The 19,622-nt window shown below is 41.2% G+C and overlaps 1 long non-coding RNA gene across 2 annotated transcripts in view; it reads right to left on the bottom strand.

The window, feature by feature from the left end:
- LOC141600133 (uncharacterized) overlaps window positions 1-19,622 on the bottom strand; it is a 59,141-nt gene that overhangs the window by 29,339 nt on the left and 10,180 nt on the right. Inside the window, exon 5 of one of the 2 annotated variants that reach the window (XR_012524203.1) lies at window positions 8,096-8,159. This is a non-coding gene — a long non-coding RNA (uncharacterized LOC141600133). Of the gene's footprint in view, window positions 1-5,877; window positions 8,160-19,622 lie in introns of those variants that run through there. The other variant, XR_012524201.1, reaches the window with a different exon arrangement.

Below are 19,622 nucleotides of genomic sequence, written 5' to 3'. Positions count from 1 at the left end.
GACTTGACTCAGAAACAGCTCGATCGACCTAGAACAGTGCTCGATCGAGCAAGGCTATAAAGGAACTGGTCGATCGACTTAGCAAACAACTCGATCGACTATTTATTCTCCTAAAACCACTCGATCGAGTGGAAAACTACTCGATCAGGTGGGTCTTGACTTCAGCAGCTTAGAATTCTCGTTAGTTTGACTTTGACTTGTCCTTTTAGCTCCCGAAACACCTTCACGCATCCCAAGACAGCTATAATTCCCGCTCCAAATCTACTCTTTCTCCAAATGCATGCTAAACGGACGGTAATTGGCTTGATTTCCGCTACTTCTGGTTCATTCCTGCAAATAAGACAAAATAACCCAAAGTAGCATATTCGGGGCATTTCGTAGCGTAAAACCACGATAAAAGCATAGAAATACGTGCATAAAATAGGCTAAAAAGACTATATAAAATGCACGTATCAGCTTGAAATCCCCACATCTCGTTGTCATCCTCCTCGATGGTTTGGGAGGCTATTCACTTTTTCATGACGGCCTTGATCGGGGAAGCAGGAATCGTGATCGTTTTCCCGGTAAAGGGGAACCTGATTTTCTGATGAAGGGTGGAGGTAACTGCCTTGATTGCGTTGATCCAAGGACGTCCCAGAAACATGTTGAAGGAGGCGTCGATGTCGGCTACCTGAAAACTGGTTTTCCTTTCCAGTGGTCCGGTTCCAACAGTTAGAGTGATAAGCCCCGTGACCTTATGACGAGTGACATCATAAGCGTGTACTCATTGATTGGTTGGTACCAAATCAGTTTTCTTGATACCCAGCTTCTGAGCTGTTTTGAGGGGAATGACATTAACCGCAGATCCGTCATCCACAAGAACCATATGCACATTCTTTTTGAGGCACTGCAGGGTGATGTATAGTGCCAGGTTATGGTTGGCTCCGAAGGGAGGGATATCTTCATCAGAGAAGACGACTGGGTTGTTCAGGTCGAGGACATCCCTTGTCACGTGTGCCACTACTTCTTCGGGGGAGGAGGTAGAGGGCACAGTCAGTTTTCCCAAGGCTTGTAGTAGAGCTTGCCGATGCTCGAAGGATGTGGTAATCACTTGCTAAATTAAGATTTCGACTTTTGCTTTCTGCAGTTGTTTGAGGATCGAATTCTCGGGAGCCTTCGGTTGAGTGTCCACGTCTAGGACAGTTTGGTCATTCGTGGTTGGACCGACCGCTGAATTGTTCGGGTTTTGATAGGGGCGTCCAGACCGGGTAAGATGACCGATCTCTTTTGCCCGTTTCTCTGTCCTTGGGACTATATAGATATCCTCAGCATCATCTCTCCTACCATTGATTTCGGGATCTCGAGGGTACCTTGAAGGGGTATTCCTTGGTGGGTAGTTTTTGTGAGGGAGATTTTTGGGAGGGTAATTTCTGTGAGGGTAGTTTTTGTGAGGTTGATTATTGTGGGGGTGAGGTGCATCCCAGAATGGTCGCGGGAGCAATCCATCCTGGTGAGGGTAGTTTTGGGTGTTTGGGGGACCCTCCCTCGGGCATGGTGTTGGAGGATTGAAAATCAATCGGCGGTAACCATCGTCAAGTCGGGTAATCCTTTCGGAGAGACTGGCTATAGCTTCCTCGACTTGTTGGAATATGGCAAGCATAGTTACGGCACTGAACACAAATACCACGTCCGAGGCATCCTTCTCCAGGGCATTCACCTCGTCATCAATTGGTAAGATGAGGTGTGAGCAATCTAAGGTCGGCTCATCGTCGGATATAGCATGGATTCCCATGGCGTTTGTTTTGTTGTTCGGTTTAGTTGGTGGAGGAAAAGAAAATTACCCTTTCTCGATCATGTCCTGAATGACGTGTTTGAGCTTGAAACAGGTTTCCGTGTCATGACCTTTCCCTTCGTGGTATTGGCATTAGGCATTAGGGTTCCAGAAACGGGACTTCTTAGCATCAGATGGATCCGGAGTGGGTCCGATCGGCTGTAACTTCCCTTGGTCCATAAGCCTTTTCAGGGCGCTTGCATAAGTTAACCCTATGTTGGTGAACACTCTTTGGGAGGGCTCAGCTCTTTTTGCGGTTGGCTCAAAGAGGTTGACTTCATCAATCTTGTTCGTTTGACCATAAGGGCGAGATCCGGTTGATGTGGATCCCTGGTAGCCTCTACCGGTTGTTTTGGCTAGGACACCCTTTCAGAGGTCGTCTTCGATGCGGGTTCCAAGGATTTGCAGATCTTGGAATGTCTTGATGTTTTCGTACCTCAGTAAGTTGGCATATACCGGGCGGAGATTGTTGACAAATATTTTCACCAAGGTTGACTCACTCGGCTTGCTGACCAACTGAGTGCTTACCCTACTCCAACGGGTTAAGAATTCGGTGAATCCCTCCTTATCATTTTGGGTTAGGACCTCAAGAGTATGGGTATTGGATTGGATTTCGACATTGTCAGCATATTGCTTAGCAAATTCAACTGCAACCTCGTCCCAGGTAGTGAGGTTCATCGGGTCAAGGGAGTAGTAACATTGGCGAGGGATCGGTTCTAAGGATGATGGAAAGATCCGGGTGAAGAGTTCATGTTTGACCCCTTTTATGGCTATGTAGTCTTTGAAGGCTCAGATGTGATTGAGTGGGTCCTCCCCTCCCTTGAATTTGGGCACATCAGTCAAAGTAAAGTTGTCGGGTAGTTGATCCCCAACGGGTTCAAATATTCGATTGTTTTCAAGGTGGATATTGTTACCCCGGGCTAGGAGTTGTTCTTCCAAGAGTTTGAGCCTTTTGTCAGTTTCAGTCAAGGGCGGAGTGTTGTGTTCTCCAGTTTCCTTGTTTTCCAGGGTGTCGATACGGGTCTCGACATGGTCCAGGGTGACCTTAAGAGCAATGAGTAGGCTGGCTAGCTGAGCAGTTGTGACATCTCTGTTGTCGTTGTTGTTGTTGGATGAAGCTGAAGACGGGGCCATGGATCTGAGGCAGAAAAACGGCTCACATTACAACTCAATCAGACACGGTTCAAAGACTGAACGCAGACAACACAAAGGACGGAACAGAGATCAGACTCAATAAGATGAGGGTGACCGTGTGTGGTACATCGGTGCTGACTCGATTTATAACGTGATGGTGTTAACCGGACTTTGACTTGCGTCCAACGTAGTGGCGTGACACCGTTGGGCGAGTCTCGTGGTGAGACGACTCATAAGTAGAGACCCATAAGTATGTTTGCTCTGACTCGATAGACACGAGGCGAAATTGAAATGGTGGCTTGAAGTTTTCGAAAATAGAGATTTTCAAAAAGATTCGTTTGTAGCTTTATGGACGGCTTCTGAAGAATAGGGACCTCCGCAAGTCGGTCAGTTGAAAGGTTTGTCTTAAGTTTGTTTGCAAAAGACGGTTTGAGTTTGAGTCGGCTCGGAAAACAATGTACTGTTTCCCAAGACGATTTTTGAAATTAGAAATTGTATTTTTTGAAAATCGAGTTTGAAATTTTTGAAAAGGTCTCGGGGACGGTGCATGGTTCTCGAGATCTCAAAAGTGTCTTGAGAAAAAGTGTGTGCTTTTCTCGGGTTTTGAAAGAGCCATTGTCGGCGCGAAACGGGTTAAAATCCGTGTCTAGACGCGACGATTATAACGGCGTAAACATGTGTTTTGAAGGGGTTGTATAAAAGTGAGTTTGAAAATCGTCATTACGACGGCCCAGGAAGGCGTGTTGAAATGGTTATAAAAACCAGGTTTGAAAATTGTCATTACGACAGCCTAGAAAGGCGTGTTGAAATGGTTATAAAAACCGGGTTTGAAAATCGTCATTACGACGGCTTAGAAAAGCGTGTTGAAATGGTTGTAGAAAACCGGGTTTTGAAAATCGTCATTACGACGGCCTAGAAAGGCGTGTTGAAAAGCAACGGTCGGCGAAAGACCGAGGTTTGAAATGGCCATTATAACGGTGCAAAAGGGTGTTTTTGAAACTTTGAAAATGACACGGAAGGACTTATGATCACATAGCACATAAGCACTCAAAGTTTCATTATATTATGCATAATGCTGACACGGGTTTTGGCTTAAAAGGGTGGGTTACACACCAAGCAATCAAACCCCGATTTGCGAGAGGGATACCAATCCAAACAAAATGTGTAAGGAGGGTGCCCTAGCCTCATGCTCGAAGGTGATGAAAGCTCTTTGACGAAACAGAAATGTGTATCGTCAACGGTATGCTTGACTCAATCGGGATTCGAAACGCGGGGATGAGAAAACTCACGCCGACGAGACGAGCCAATTGGTCGAAACGGGTTAGGTTGTGGGCCCGGACAAGGAACCCGACCGTGACCTTAATATCAATTAATGCATTCCAACCAAGACCTCGTTCGAGTCTCACCATCTAGGGATCACAAAGAAACAAGTGTCCTAGTTCTCCCCAGCGGAGTCGCCAATCTGTGGACATCGCATACCTGCACGCCCAGCTCGATCTGTGGACATACAGCGGTCTTTTGAAAGCCACGCTCGGTGGCGTAAAAATGCTTTCGACTGGATCGTTTTAGATCGGTCGGTTTTGTCTCGGCAAGGGTCTCAAAATGATTAGAGATGTTCGGAGTCGCCACCAAGCATTTGTGGGATGCTTGGATCCCGTTTGAATCCACTTTATACCTCGGTCAAACGAAGCACAAAGCAGTGTTTGACATAGGTACTAAAGATAAGGATTCGTCCCTCTTTAGCATCCTATCTCTAGAATGACTCTCTTACGCCCTGGATAAGGTCGTCCACAATCCAAAGTTTCTGAGAAAGAGGTGAAGGTACGTATTAGGAAGCTCTTTAATTAGACACCCAATCCCGCCTGCGGTAGCGGCCTCTACTGATCGATCTTGGTTGGTTGAATGCAAAAGTTGATTTTACGGTTTAACTGCATGAATGCGCATCCAATAGTTTAAACCTAACATGTGAGAGCTTTCTACGTCGGTTGATTTAATCCAAGTATCAAGTATAAGATGTCGAGTTGGATTTATGGTTGATTTGCATGAAAGACGGAAATTAAACACCCATTTAGCAAATTAGGTTTACGGTGTATAACGTGATCCATTTGTCTTAGTAAGACGTTTTGCAAATACGACTTTTGAATGAACAAATTAATCATCTGATCCGTCCTGTATTCGGGTCAACCGAAGTCGGGATCGTCCTAGACTGATGCGGGAAAGGAGGACAGACCTTGCATCAGGCAGCCAGAAGAGGCGCGAGCCTATTGGCGATGCATGAGGGTCTCCCCTGGTTTGAAAAATAGAAAAAGGAGTGGCCTGTTTAGGCGCGGGTTAGACAACGATGGAAGACGCGTTCTGACCACTGAAAAACGTTTGTAAAACGCATTGAAAAATGGGTATTTGGACCCGTTTGGTTTGAAAAGGCCGTTTAGACCGCTTTTATATTGATTTGAAGAACGAGACTTGAATAATAGTCATTGTTTTGACAATATCCGATGTCGGGTTCGACTTTGCAAGCTTGACATGAATAGTTTTGAAAATGATTATGAACTAAATTTTTTAAGTTCATTTGAATATAATTAGTCAATATTCATCATCGTACTCGGGTTAAAATCGGACATGGTATATGGAACCAAGGATGACTTTGTGTTGATGACTAATACATTTATTTGGAGAAATGTAAAGAAATGATAAAAGGCTTTAAAATACCCTTCAAAATGTAAATAAATGAAATAAAAGGCTTTAAAATACCTTCTAAATGTAATTAACCAAATATTATCACCGAAACACGGATTAAACCGTCATGGTATGAGGAACCAAGGGTGAAAAATGTATTATTGTTAAAGACTTGTAAAAATGATTTGAAAATACTTGAAATGGTAAAAACCGATTACAAATATGAAAATAAAAATAAGGGAGATGAAGAGACCAAACACGGTTTGGACTTAAGTCTGGGCAGGGTTTTTTAGGCGCGAGCCTATCTGCTACGTAAGTAGCCTCTACCTCAACCAAAAATCCGGTTTTGGCTCATTCTTCCCATGTTTTGGACCATGTTATGCATGATTTAGCATGTTATAGTCATAAAACAAATGAAAACATGATAAGAGAAGATTTTTACACCCCCATACTTACATGTGTGGCTTATGGCGAGAAACCGACGTAAGTGAATCAACTCATTTGGTCGGAAAAACTCAGTTTAAAACCGTTTTGGTAAGTAAAACGAGTGTTTGTTAAGTTTAGTGATGGTGTAGTGGTCGAGATGGTCGGTCAAGTGATTTAATGCACGATGACGGTACCAAATAATGTGTAAGGCTGGGGTTTACGATCGGTAGGTCGTAAACATGTGTCGGATTGTGACTTAGGAAGTCGAGTCGAGAATTTTAAGGGAGAAAAGAGGGGGAGGATGCTCGCGTAACTCTCAAATGGTTGCATTTGAGGGGTATTTATAGGAAAATGAGTGGTTGTGTGAGTTTTGAGCGACGTGGCCACCTGGGCTGCTCAAAGAGGCGCGAGCCACGTCGCACGTCTTCGAGGTGTCTTGTCCCTTTCACACAAGTGAAATCATGATTTGCTCTATCCTAGGATTTGGATGAACATGTTTGGTACTTGACTATGTAAGATTCCGGGAAATCTTAACATAGAAGCATTTGAATGGTTTGTTTTTTGTGTTTGACTCTGTTTGACTCGTTGTTGGAGTCTAGATTTGAATTTTGAGTCGGTTTTGGGTCCGGTGTCGGTTTTGACTCTAGTTAGTGTCATTGCGACCCTGACGTCATGCATTAAACACTCCAGGTACTTTTGAAAAGTTTTGAAATGTTTTATTTTCGAAATCGTTTTAAGTTTTCCGACGTAAAGTTGTACACAAACTGTCGATCAAACGCCGCGATTCCAAAGCATGTTGTAGTCCGATAATCATCGGGTGTTTGTTGGAGTCTCAGCAGATACTGGGTATCTACAGTATGATTTATTTACTTGTCTCATACTTGTAGTCAATTTCTAACTTTCAAATCGACATTATTAATTGCTAAATTACGTGTTAACCGACAAAATTTAATTCACATGCTAGGATTAATCTGTCGATGTTGCATTGCATTTATATAATCGACAACATATCAAATATGAACGATTTCCTTAATCATTAGTAGAGGTCGCCATCGAGGCGGGCGGGATTAGGTGTTCAATTAAAGAGCTTCCTAATATGTACCCTCACCCACCAGATCTCTGTGAACATTCGTGTTCATTGGCATCCACGACAGTCATTCTAGACATAAAATGCTAAGGGTAACGAGTTCTTAATGTTCATGTCATTACTTTGTGTCTTGACATGACACGAGTATTCGAACGGTTCCAATTTCCCATAAAAATTGGTGGCGACTCCACAAATGCAAGCTTATTCAACCTTTCACCGGTTTCAATGCCTCACAAATCGGTAACGGCCCATGACGTGCTTTGGCTATCCAAGGTTCCGTGGGAGAAGTGCCGCCGCCTTAAAACATTGACAAACGCGCGGGTGGCCCAAGTCCACATATACACAAGACGATATTTACATGAAGGAAATAAGCAAGAAAACAGGTCTGAGGGACTAATTTACCCGTCCCAAAACAGGGAGCAAAACAGCACCAATCACGGTACCAAAACAGAGGTATACATGGTCCAAAACATTGTTTTTAAAGAGGGAAATTTGAGTATACATAAGACGATATCGATGGGTAATTAGTAAGCATGAAAGCCGGTCTGAAATTTAACTCTACCCGCCCCTAAAACAAGACCAGAAAAAGCCTGTCACGGCTATCAAATCCGAATTCATCAGTCCTCTTTTTAGTTCGATTTTAAGACGGAAATAAACATGCTTAAAGTACGAATAACCAACATAAATTTCACCCAAGAAAGCTTAGGAAGGAAAAACTGGAAATAGCAGCAACAAACAACCACGAAATATGCAATGCACACCCGACAACACACCATGCCCGAATATAGTATGAAAACGAGCCAAAAGGTACCCAAACATCCATGAAAAATGACCACCAACACTACAAATTTAACCACATACATGAGGAAGACAAAAAGAATTAAACTTTAAGACAAGTAAGGGAATAAAACCGAGCTAAGGGACGAAATTTCGACACTTGTCGAGTAACCTATCACCGTTACCTTTTTAGCTCTTCAAAGAATATACTTCCGACTCAAAATCACTCCTGGTTATCCAATGGCACACCTAAAACACAAAGGAAATGGTTAGCGCGGAATTTTGAGCCATAAAAGGGGACGGCCAGAAATAAAAGAGAGGAAAGCTTGGTTCTTTCTTACATACAGAGATGGAGAGCGAGGAGGGGAAGCTAATGGCGTGAGAATTACGGAAATTGGTCGAGAAACGGAGACGGGATATGATTTTGAATGGTCGAAGAAAATGGTGTACAAAGCTCTGAGTAATGTTGTGCCTGTTGTGATGTTTTCCTGGGATTTTTTTTCGAAAAAGAGAGGGGATGGGGTGGTTGGGATTGGTCCGTTTTTTTGTGTGTGTGTGTGTGTGTGTGAGAGTGTTTTTATTATTAAATTAGTTAGGTGCAAAAAGTAAGTGGTGTGTTGTCGGTATGGGATAGGCCGGGATTAGACTAGTCTCACATGTGAAAATGTGACGATCTTTTGCTAGACGGGACTACGTCTTAAACCTACTATAATTTAAGAGGGGAACTATTATTATTATTATTATCACTATTATTGCTATCCGACTGAAAATATATATTTTTATATAAACGAGCTTATAAAAATATAACTTTTATAAAATTTATGTTTAAAAATGAAATTAAATAATTTAAAATATAAATAAAACAATAGAATCGTTAATTAAATTAAAAATGTCAAAATGGGAAATTTGCGGGTGTTACAGTTTAACTTAATAACCCATTTGACGAAGTCATTTAAAAGCAATAAGAGAGCTTTTAAAAGTGTCAATTCTCTTGAAGAATTAAAGTCAACAAAATTAAACCCCACATTTGTCAAGTCCTTGATAGACAATTATTATTAAGCCTTAATTATTAATAATTCATTATGATGGTAGCTCTAGAATTGTCGTCTATTCTATGCCCTCAAACAATATTTAAAATCTCAACAAACTACTCTTAGTAGAGTGGCAAGTAGAGGTTGGATCCTAAGGGACGGGTATTGTATTGACTTATCGGTTGTAAATAGTTATGTCTTAGTGTCACAATTTGGGTTGAGGTTGAGATTTGCAATTTAAACTACTTAACAAAAGAAAACTAAATAAATGAAAGCAAAGCAAAGTAAGCAAATAGAGTTTGTAAACAATTAATTTAAAACACTAGGGTGTCATGGGTTCATAGGAGAATCATGATGAGATCACATGAATAAGTTACATAGATGCAAGTAATTATTCTTGTGATGGAATCGAGTTAGTTTATATCTTACAATTCCTAGGGAGACTTAGGTCTTGGGGCCGAGTTGGTCACAACTTTACAACACCTACATTGACTTGGTTCTCCCTATTACACTATATGCATGGTCTAACAAGCCTGGAGTTAGTTTATGTCTGACAAGTCTTGTTGAAAGGATAAGAGAATCATGCTAGGTTGTCAATCAAGCATTTCATCAAGCATAACATGTGCATAAGTTGAAATTACAACAAGCAAACATTCATATGAACTTATTAAGTATAGATCTACCCCATAATTAACTTCCCTAATCTCCCACTAACCCTAATTATGGAACTACTCACTCATTATCATGGAAAATATGTTAACAATGGTGTCAATCATCTTAACAAATATAAACATGATGGAAGAGTAAAGCAATAAGCAATAATTAAGTAAGGAGTAAAGAAATTATACCAATCATAAGATGAGCAAATGGAAAGGAAAGAATAATAGAAGAAAACTTTAATTGATGATGAAAAGTTGTCAATACTCCAATATAAAGCCAAATAATCTTCAATTACCCAACTAGATCTAAGAATTCTTGAACAATAAGTAAGGAAGGATTAAAGTGTAATTATGCTAATAGATTTCTAATTAATCTCTAATGTCTCCTCTAATCTACTTGTTGACTTGTTTAATCTACTAATTGACTTCATCTTAATCTCCTATTACAAGGGAGTATTTAAACTAAGTACAAGTATCAGGTTAACTAAGGGCTTAAATGACGATTAAGCCCCTTAAATGAAGTCCAATGCCTTGCAAGTCCTGGCATGGGATGCACGACCTCCTTCTGATGGACGCTCATCCTGCTCTGTGAGATGCTTGTCCTGCCTTGGGGACGCTTGACTGAGCTTGGGGACGTCCGTCCTTAGCATTGGGACGCCCGTCCTTGCTCTGGGACGCTCGTCCTAAAGGGCATTTTTGCTTCTTCTTTTATTTGGCTGCCCCTTAACTCGTGGTGATCCTTTAGGGGTTGTGGGGGTTCTTCATCATTGCCCATTTACTTGTTTTGTTGACTTAGGCATTTAGTATTGGTCTCCTCCTTGTTGCTTGGTCATTAGATGCGATCAATTTAGCTCCGTTTTGCTCCGTTTAAGCAAGGCTAGCACTCCTCTCCTACCAAGGGCACAAAACCTCATAGAATATGCATAATAGGATGATAAAGATAAGAAACGACCCTAGTGCATGCTAGAAAGCATAGGAACGAGGCTAGTTAGGGGACTAAATGTGTTGTAATCATTCTTAGACTTCCCATGGACTCTAAGTAGGCAAGGTCAAGCTATGGACCGATGCCAATACCGAATACCCGGATGGTGGATACACAAGGCATTGCACTTCCTAAAAGTGGTCAATTCTCGTCCGGCAATCTCCTTCCATAGGGGTTTGGCATTGAAATTTAGAGGCTTCTTGAAGAAATCCCAATGGTCACGAAGCCTAAGTACCTTACTGAAATGAGCCTTAATCATGCGCTTACTTTGGTTCTCAAGCCGAAACTCAACATATCTTCGAGTTTCTACCTTATACTACTTTAAAGAGCTAATGAACTCCAAAGTAAGGAAGGGGTAAGTCAATTCATCCATCTCTAACAAGGTAGATAACCCCATAGGCTCGAAGAATGCTCTAGTTTGATCAAGCACTCCAAAGTTTCGTAAAGTCTCTTGGCAAACAAATTTGGTGACAATGACTTTCTTTTTTCTAACGGATTCGAATGCATTTCTATGATCATTAGTAAGGAAAGTTACCTCCGGATAGTCTTTGAGTTTCTCAACCTCCAGTGTTGTAGTGACAACCTCCTCAATGGCCTCAATAGGCTCCCTAGCTTGCTCTCTTGCTTGTTCAAACACCACCAATGCCTTGGATGCTAAAACGTTTTGTCTCTTTGAAAGATTTTGGGATTTTGATGCTTGATTATTTCCCTTAGTTCTTGCCATGTTGATTCCTCCTTTGAATTGATGTCAACAAACAATTGGTATGCTTGAATGCCCTTCCTTTCTTCCAACTTTAATCAAATTCTCAATTAATTTGGGGATTTTCGAAAATGTGCTAACCCTAGAAATTTTTGATTAATTTGGGAAGATTTTGATGTTTGAAGGTCTAAATGTTGACAAAGGAGTGATTTGATTTGAATTTGAGCAAGTTTGAAATGATTGTTGATGAATTTGGTTGAGTATTGTGGGTTTTTGATGATTTGGTTGAGTGTTGTAGTGAGGGAAGGGTGTTTGTGTTTGTAAATGGGGAAGATAGAAAGGAGGAATCCCATGTTTTAATGGAGTAACAGGTAGGGACGTGCGTCCTGGGTTCGGGACGGGCAGATTCTGCTTCAGGATTTTGCAATTGCTCTTTGGGGACGCCCGACCTGGCCTCAGCCCGAGCAGGCTGAGCACTGGGACGCTCGTCCTGGTTCCAGCTCAATCGGGCTGCAGTGCAGTCCTTGTCTTCTTTGCTCTAAATCCTACGAGCTAAGGCCAACTAGTGGGGATCCTTTTTCAGCTATTTTTGATCCTTCATTTCCTATCTTTCCATCATTGGGTTGGGCTCCATAGGCTTGGCTAGCCTAAGAAATTGCTTCCCCACACTTGATCATCATACACTATACATTGCAAACACAATTAAAAAACCTCCCTTATTTGCTCTCGTGTCACAAAATTCCTACAACAAAGCATATAAGATGCAATGCAAAATAATGGAATGCACAAATTAAATTAAATGCAAGTTAAGAGGTTAGCATATTTACAAATGGTGGTTTATGTTGGGGTTGGTGTCCTTAACAGTTAGTGCAAGGACTTATAAATCTCTAAAAGGATCAAAGGGCATACTTTTGGTATTATTATCAGTTGATCCACGTTTATCAATAACGGTTGGCTTGCTAGATAAGTTTGACGTTATTGTCATACAGATGGCGGTGATCAACTGGTCCCTAAAAGTCACACCTATAGGATACGTTTGAGAGATGTGACGGTATGAAAATACAGTCATGTAGATGCCAAATTTGACTAACCAGTTAGTCCGAGTTATTTGACTAGTAATTAGTCAAAATGTGATGTTGAGATATTTTATTTAATACGGATTAAATAATAATGGCTAAGGCGAATTAAGCTGTTAATTCGTAAATTAAATATAACCGTTTTATATTTAATTAAATGTATATTGAATATAATTATACAATATCGTCTTTGTCGGACATGTATTAATGTTTCAACTAATCCGTATTATTAGTTGATGCTTTAATAACCGATAACCGATGACGATTTATAACATAACCGCGTCATATACATTTTAGCGATTTTGCGAACTGACCATGAGTCGAGAGACTAAAAGGAAGTGGAAGCCCACTTCCCGAGGTAGCCCATGGCCGGCCGGTTTAGAGAGAACAAAAGAGAGGTTCTCCTCTCTTTGGTAACCTAATTCATTTGCAAAACATTTCTAGGGTTTTGAGAAAATTGCCTCTCAAAAACTCGGATCTCTCATCCAACCAAAACTAACAAAACAATCCTCTCGATATTGCAAGGCAATTAGAGGATTCATTCTAGCACAAGGGCATTTCTCGGACAATCTTGGGTGCATCATTTAGGAGGAGGTCTACTTTGATCTCTCATTGCCATATTGCACTAGGACCGAAGGTTATTTCTAATGCTTTATTATCTTTCTCATGTTTTCGTTTTATGACTATAATCACGCATTAAATTTACGTTATAATCCTTAAATTTAAAAGGGTCTTATACGGATATTACCCTACAAGTGGTATCAGAGCGAGGCCACGTAAATTTTCTATGTGTTTTTCATTAAACGGAATTGGATTGATAATTTTTGCTTGAAAACCGTGAGGCAGCAGGTTTTTGATCACGAAAATTTTTTTTGTGTTGCTGCGTTTTTTCCTTGTCTCGAAAACCGTGTCCAGTTTACACGGCTAAAATCTTATGAAACCGTGACATGTATTTACACGGATGTTTTGGTTTGTTTTTCGATTTGTTCCTTTACATGTTGTTATTTTATACGGTGATTATAGCAACATGTCAAGTTTTGTCAATTGTTGAATTGATTTTATGCGTTTTAGATCAAATTGAAATTGGTTTTGTATCGTAAAATCTGTTTTCACGAGGGTTTTGGTTTTCAGAACTTGTTTGGTCTCGATCGAGTGGATTTCTACTCGATCGAGAGCTTTTTCTGTCTTGTTGTTACTCGATCGAGTCCTTTGCGTACTCGATCGACCATTTTCAAAACCCCTTTCACCGCTCGATCGAGAAGTCCTCGTACTCGATCGAGCAAGATGTCGATAAAAGTCCTCGATCGACCACCGATTCGTCGATCGAGTACTTCCCGATTAGCATACCTCTCGATCGACTAGCGATTGATCGATCGAGCCCTTTAGTTCCTCGATCGAACACTTTTGTCCCTGGATCGAGGGATTTTGTTTTGGCAGTTTTGAATTTTACTCTTTTTGTCTAAAAAATTCTCTTTTGGCCATAAAATGTACATTATACGGATATTGTACACTCGCTATGATTGTGAAACGGTTCACACACGTACCATTAAGTTATTTTAAAGCGTATTTAAAGTAACGGATTGTATTTGATTAAAATTAAATTGATAGAAGCGGTTTTATCACATGAATTTTAATCATTAAAAGGTGGTTTGGATTAGTTTAACATAATTACGGAATTATGTCACGAATGAATTTGTTTTTAGTTGATGCATTTATTTATCGTTAATTTTGTATGTTTTTGAATGCCTTTTATTACGTATTTATTTTTACAATCAGTTGTAACTTAGTGTGGCCTTAGTAGAACGTGTTACCGTAATGATGGAACACGGTCTTGGTTGTATTTTGAGATCTCGTATCTCCGTTTTGGATTTTTCACTTGTAATTACAGTTTTAATTAGAATGTAAATAGGTTTATATTTTGTAATTTTGATTGTAATTTTTGAGAAGACCAAAGATGGAGAACCGGATACTCACTCCCGCTACATGGATCAAGATGGAACATCAAGACAAGCTTCTCGGGTCCAACGGTGGATTCCAAAGTTGTTTTATGTTCATTTTATTAGGATAGGCCACACTAGGAATTTTATTTACGTATTGCATTCTTTATTTATTTTTCGTAACGATAATATGCATCATATTCCGCCTAAAAACCAAACCACCTATTTATTGCATGAAAACTGACACATATAGAGGTCACGAGTTAGTTTTCATTTGACAATCTCATGTCACACGTTTTATGCTAAGCCATCACCTAAATTAATTCATTCACGCAGACGCTAGTTATTCGTTCACTTAAAATGAATTATAATTTTGTTGATGGGATCTTCCTCGTATAAACCAAAATTGAGAACGGTCTTTATAGGTCAAACTCCAATGAGTCCCTTCTTCGTCGGTAGGCATAATATGACCCCTTCTACGTCGGGTAAATTGGAACCGATTGACCTATTTTATCTCAACACTATGGTCACTCGTACGATCCTGTGATCATGGTGGACTATAGATAGGATTTACGGAAATCTATCGACCAAGAGTTCTTACGGAAGAATTAGCTAAACAGTTGGCTTATCAATTTACAGAAATTGAGTCTTGGGATCACTTGTATTGTTCTTGAGGGAGATCAATTATGCAAGTGCTCGAGTCTACACATTAATATAAATTAAATAGACTTAAATCACCTCGATGAGTTGCTTATTTCGTTCTTGTTTTTTTCTTTCTTTTTCAGTGTAGATCACGAACTTTTTTACTGCTAATAACAAATGGCTGGTTCTACTGATAACCCAATGCCAAGTGCCACATTGGACCGTGAGTCCTCGCTTCGGATCTTCATGAATCAGATGAATCAGTCTACTCGACTGAAGAATGATGGATCAAACTTCGCGGACCGGGAGGCGGCATTACGGAATGTCGCGCGCCGATCGGAAGCTCAAATATCTATTAGAGCCCATCCCGGCAAACCCATGTCCCACGGCCAGAGTCGAAATCACCAAGTTTAATGATTTTCGTATGGAAGCGGGTGCGATTAAAAACGTACTCATTTTTGCAATGGAACCCAATTTGCGGAAACGCTTCATAGCCCATGGTGCAAACAAGATTTTCACCACGCTCACCAAGGAATTCTCGAAAGCACCGAGAATCGTGACCTATGAGCATACCACTCGCTTCTTTGATGCGAGACTCGAAAGGCCAACCAGTTAGCCCACACATTCTCAAAGCATGATTGAAAATGTCGAGAAGTCGGAGACCTTTAATTGTAACATCCGAGAACATTGTTATCGACCGCATGCTTCATTCACTCCACGATGGTTTTTCGCAATTTAGAGCAAATTACTATATGAATGATTTGAAGAAAACCCCACATGAATTGCACTCCCTTCTCTCATGCACCGAAAAGGACATGAAGTTCGGTGGGAGCTTGAAACAGGATGTTCTCGTTGTAACAAACAAAGGGAAAGGTAAGGGCAAAGCTCAGGCAAACCTAATAAAAGAGGTAAACCGAAGTTCAAGAAGTCGGGTTCGGGTAAGAGTGGGCTGGTGAGTCGAGCACCTCATCGTGCACGACAAAGAGCAAGAATGAAAACATGGAATGCCATCATTGCCATAAGATCGGGCATTGGAGGCGTACATGTCCTGTTTATCATGAGGACTTAAAGGCGGGTCGTGTTAAACCTGTTGGTATGTCTTCTCTCTCTTCTACTTTTATTCATATGATTGAGATTAACCACGCAAGTTACGGAACTTGGGTACTTGATACCGGTTGTGGTTCTCATCTGTGTAATCATGTGCGGGGGCTCCGAAACATCGAACCCCTCGTAAAGGGTGAGGTGGACTGCGTGTCGGGAATGGAGCAAGAGTGGCCGCCATCTCAAAGGGGACATATGTGATCCAACTTCCTAGCGGATTTGAGTTGTCATTATATGACTGCTATTATGTACCTAGTCTTTCAAAAAACATTATTTTAGTTTCTGCACTTGATAAACTTGGTTTTTCATTTGTAATAGAGAATAATACTTGCATTTTCTCATTACACGATATGATTTACTAAAGGCGTCTCCATGAACGGAATTTATGTTTTAGATCGGACCACCGAAATATTACACGTAATGAATAAAAAGTTAAAGGTTGGTGACAAAGATCAAACGTATCTATGGCACCGCCGTATGGGACACATTAATGAGAAACGCGTTAAAATGACTCATCAAGAATGGAGCTATCTCGGCCTTTGATTTTCAATCATTTGGCACGTGTGAATCATGTCTCATCGGTAAGATGAGTCGGATTTCCTTCAAAGGTGTTGGAATGCGCGCTGCTGACCTATTAGGACTCATACACACGGATGTATGTGGTCCTATGTCAATCACCGCACGAGAAGGCTATAGGTATTTCATCACTTTCACGGACGATTTAAGTAGATATGGCTATGTCTACTTGATGAAGCATAAAAGTGAATCCTTTGATAAATTCAAAGAATACCAGAATAGGGTACAGAACCTATTGGGTAGAAAGATTAAAACACTACGTTCAGATCGTGGTGGCGAGTATCTTTCTCACGAGTTTGATCAACACCTCAAAGACTGTGGGATTGCCCTACGTTAACTCCACCGGAACACCTCAATTGAATGGTGTGTCCGAACGGAGAAATCGAACACTACTTGATATGGTTCGATCCATGATGAGTCACACGGTTTTACCTGATTCATTATGGGGTTATGCTCTTTTGTCAGCCGCTCTAATACTTAACCGAAGTCCGTCTAAAGCTGTTGACAAGACTCCATATGAACTATGGAAGGGAACGGTCCCTAACTTGTCCTTTATACGGGTTTGGGGCTGCGAGGCTTATGTCAAGTGGAGACACGAGGATAAGCTCGGCCCGCGATCGGTCAAGACATACTTTATAGGTTATCCTAAAGGAACACTTGGTCATTACTTCTATTCGCCAACCGAACAACGCGTTTTTTGTTGCGGCTAGTGCGACATTCTTAGAGAAGGAATTTCTCGAGAATGCAAAGAGTGATAGAACCTTCGACCGGTCGGAGATTCCAGAACCAAATACCGAGCAACCATTGGAGGAACCTATTCCTTCAATCCCTATTGCGTGTTAACATTCCCGAGGAACCTAGGAGGTCGGGAAGAGTCTCTATTCCTCCGCATGATACATTGGTATGGTCGAGGAACATGACATAGATGACGTTCTACTCTTAACGAGTAGTGAACCCGCAACCTATAAAGGTGCCATGACTAGTTCGGACTCAAAGCTATGGCTTGAGGCCATGCAATCCGAGATGGACTCCATGTATGAGAACAACGTATGGGATCTCGTTGACTTACCAGCTAAGGTTCGTCCCCTTCAATGCAAATGGCTTTACAAGATAAAGCATTCCGTGGAAGGTCAACAAGATATCTACAAAGCACGACTAGTTGCTAAAGGTTTCACCCAAGTGCCAGGTTTGCACTACGATGAGATTTTTGCACCCGTAGTCATCTTTGCGTTCCATTCGGATTATCTTAGCGATTGCCGCTTTTCATGACTATGAAATTTGGCAAATGGACGTGAAAACCGCCTTCTTAAACGGTTTTGTGGAGGAAGAGTTGTACATGGTACAACCCGAAGGTTTCATCGATCCGAACATCCTAAGAAAGTGTGCAAGCTTAAGCGTTCCATTTATGGACTTAAGCAAGCATCAAGGAGTTGGAATCATCGCTTCGACCAAGTGATAAAAGAAAATGGATTCACTCGATCGGTCGAGGAACCATGTCTATATATCAAGTCGAGTGGGAGCAAGATTGTCTTCCTAATATTGTATGTTGACGACATACTCCTGATTGGGAATGACATACCTCTCTTAACTTCGGTGAAAGTATGGTTGAAAAACCATTTCCAGATGAAAGATCTGGGTGAGGCACAACGAATTTTGGGCATCCGTATCTATCGAGATAGATCACGACGGATGTTATCTCTCGTCAGAGTCTTACATAGACAAAGTCCTAGAGAGATTCAAAGATGACTAACTCCAAGAGGGGTTTCTTCCTATGGCTCCAGTGGGTGCATTTGAGCAAGTCTCGGGCACCGAGACACCAGGAAGAGAAAGAGCACATGACACGGATTCCTTATGCCTCGGCTATAGGATCAATCATGTATGCCATGATATGCACACGTCCGGACGTGGCATATGCATTGAGTATGACAAGTCGGCCCAACAAAGATCCGGTGAATCACATTGGTCGGGTCGTCAAGAACATTCTTAAGTACCTACGGAGGACTAAAGATTGGGCATTGACTTATGGAGGCGAACAAAAGCTATGCGCAACCAACCGATTCGCAGATGCTAGCTTCCAAACGGATCGTGATGACTCGAAATCTCGGACTGGATTCGTTTTTACTCTTAATGGCGCACTGTGATCACGGTGGAAGAGTTCCAAACAAACACGTTAAACAGATTCTACGACCGAGTCCGAGTACTATGCCGCGTCGAAGCAACAAAGGAAGCGATATGGATGCGTCAATTCTTACATGGACTATCCGTAGTGCCTAGTTCGAATGACCCGATCACCATCTATTACGACAATAGTGGTGCCATCTTCCAAGCTAAGGAGCCAAAGTCTAGCAACAAGTCTAGACATGTACAACTGAAAGCTCATCTAATCCGAGATTACGTGGAGCAAAAGGAAGTAGTGATAGAAAAGATTGCTACGATGATAACATAGCAGATCCTCTCACTAAACCATTACGACAAGATAAGCATGAAGGGCATGTAAATTCCATGGGAATTAAACGTGTTCCTAAGTTGTAGTACTCTTTTATGGATTAGATTCATTCGCTTTTGTACTCTATACGACATCATCGTTTTGATATTTTATATATATATTTTGTTTTTCATGTGGATTTGTACGACAAATTTTGAACACCACAAAGTGAACTGAACAAACATTATATTTTTGGTCCTTAATTGCCCACATGAGCTGATAACTCTGGCAATTATTTTGTGACGTTGGTTGATGGTGGGTTCAACGAGCCATAAGTCAACCGGTTGACTGACCAATCACAGAGGCCATTTATACGGATATTTTGTAGGACACAATTGTGACATCGACGTGGAGTCCTAAATGTTGTATAACATTCGTTGCCCGGTCGTGGATAGGACTTCCATGGTGATCCTAAGAGTCGATTCTTTTGACTATCGACTGTCTCTTGAGACTACTACAGATTTTGGGTGACTTTGGATTCTTTCTCACGGTCATCCGTAACAGGGGGCCAAGTAGATTTTTT

Source organism: Silene latifolia, chromosome 9, assembly GCF_048544455.1.
Source record: "Silene latifolia isolate original U9 population chromosome 9, ASM4854445v1, whole genome shotgun sequence".
In the NCBI taxonomy this organism is placed as follows: domain Eukaryota; kingdom Viridiplantae; phylum Streptophyta; class Magnoliopsida; order Caryophyllales; family Caryophyllaceae; genus Silene; species Silene latifolia.
This window is presented reverse-complemented; position numbering and strand designations above follow the sequence as displayed.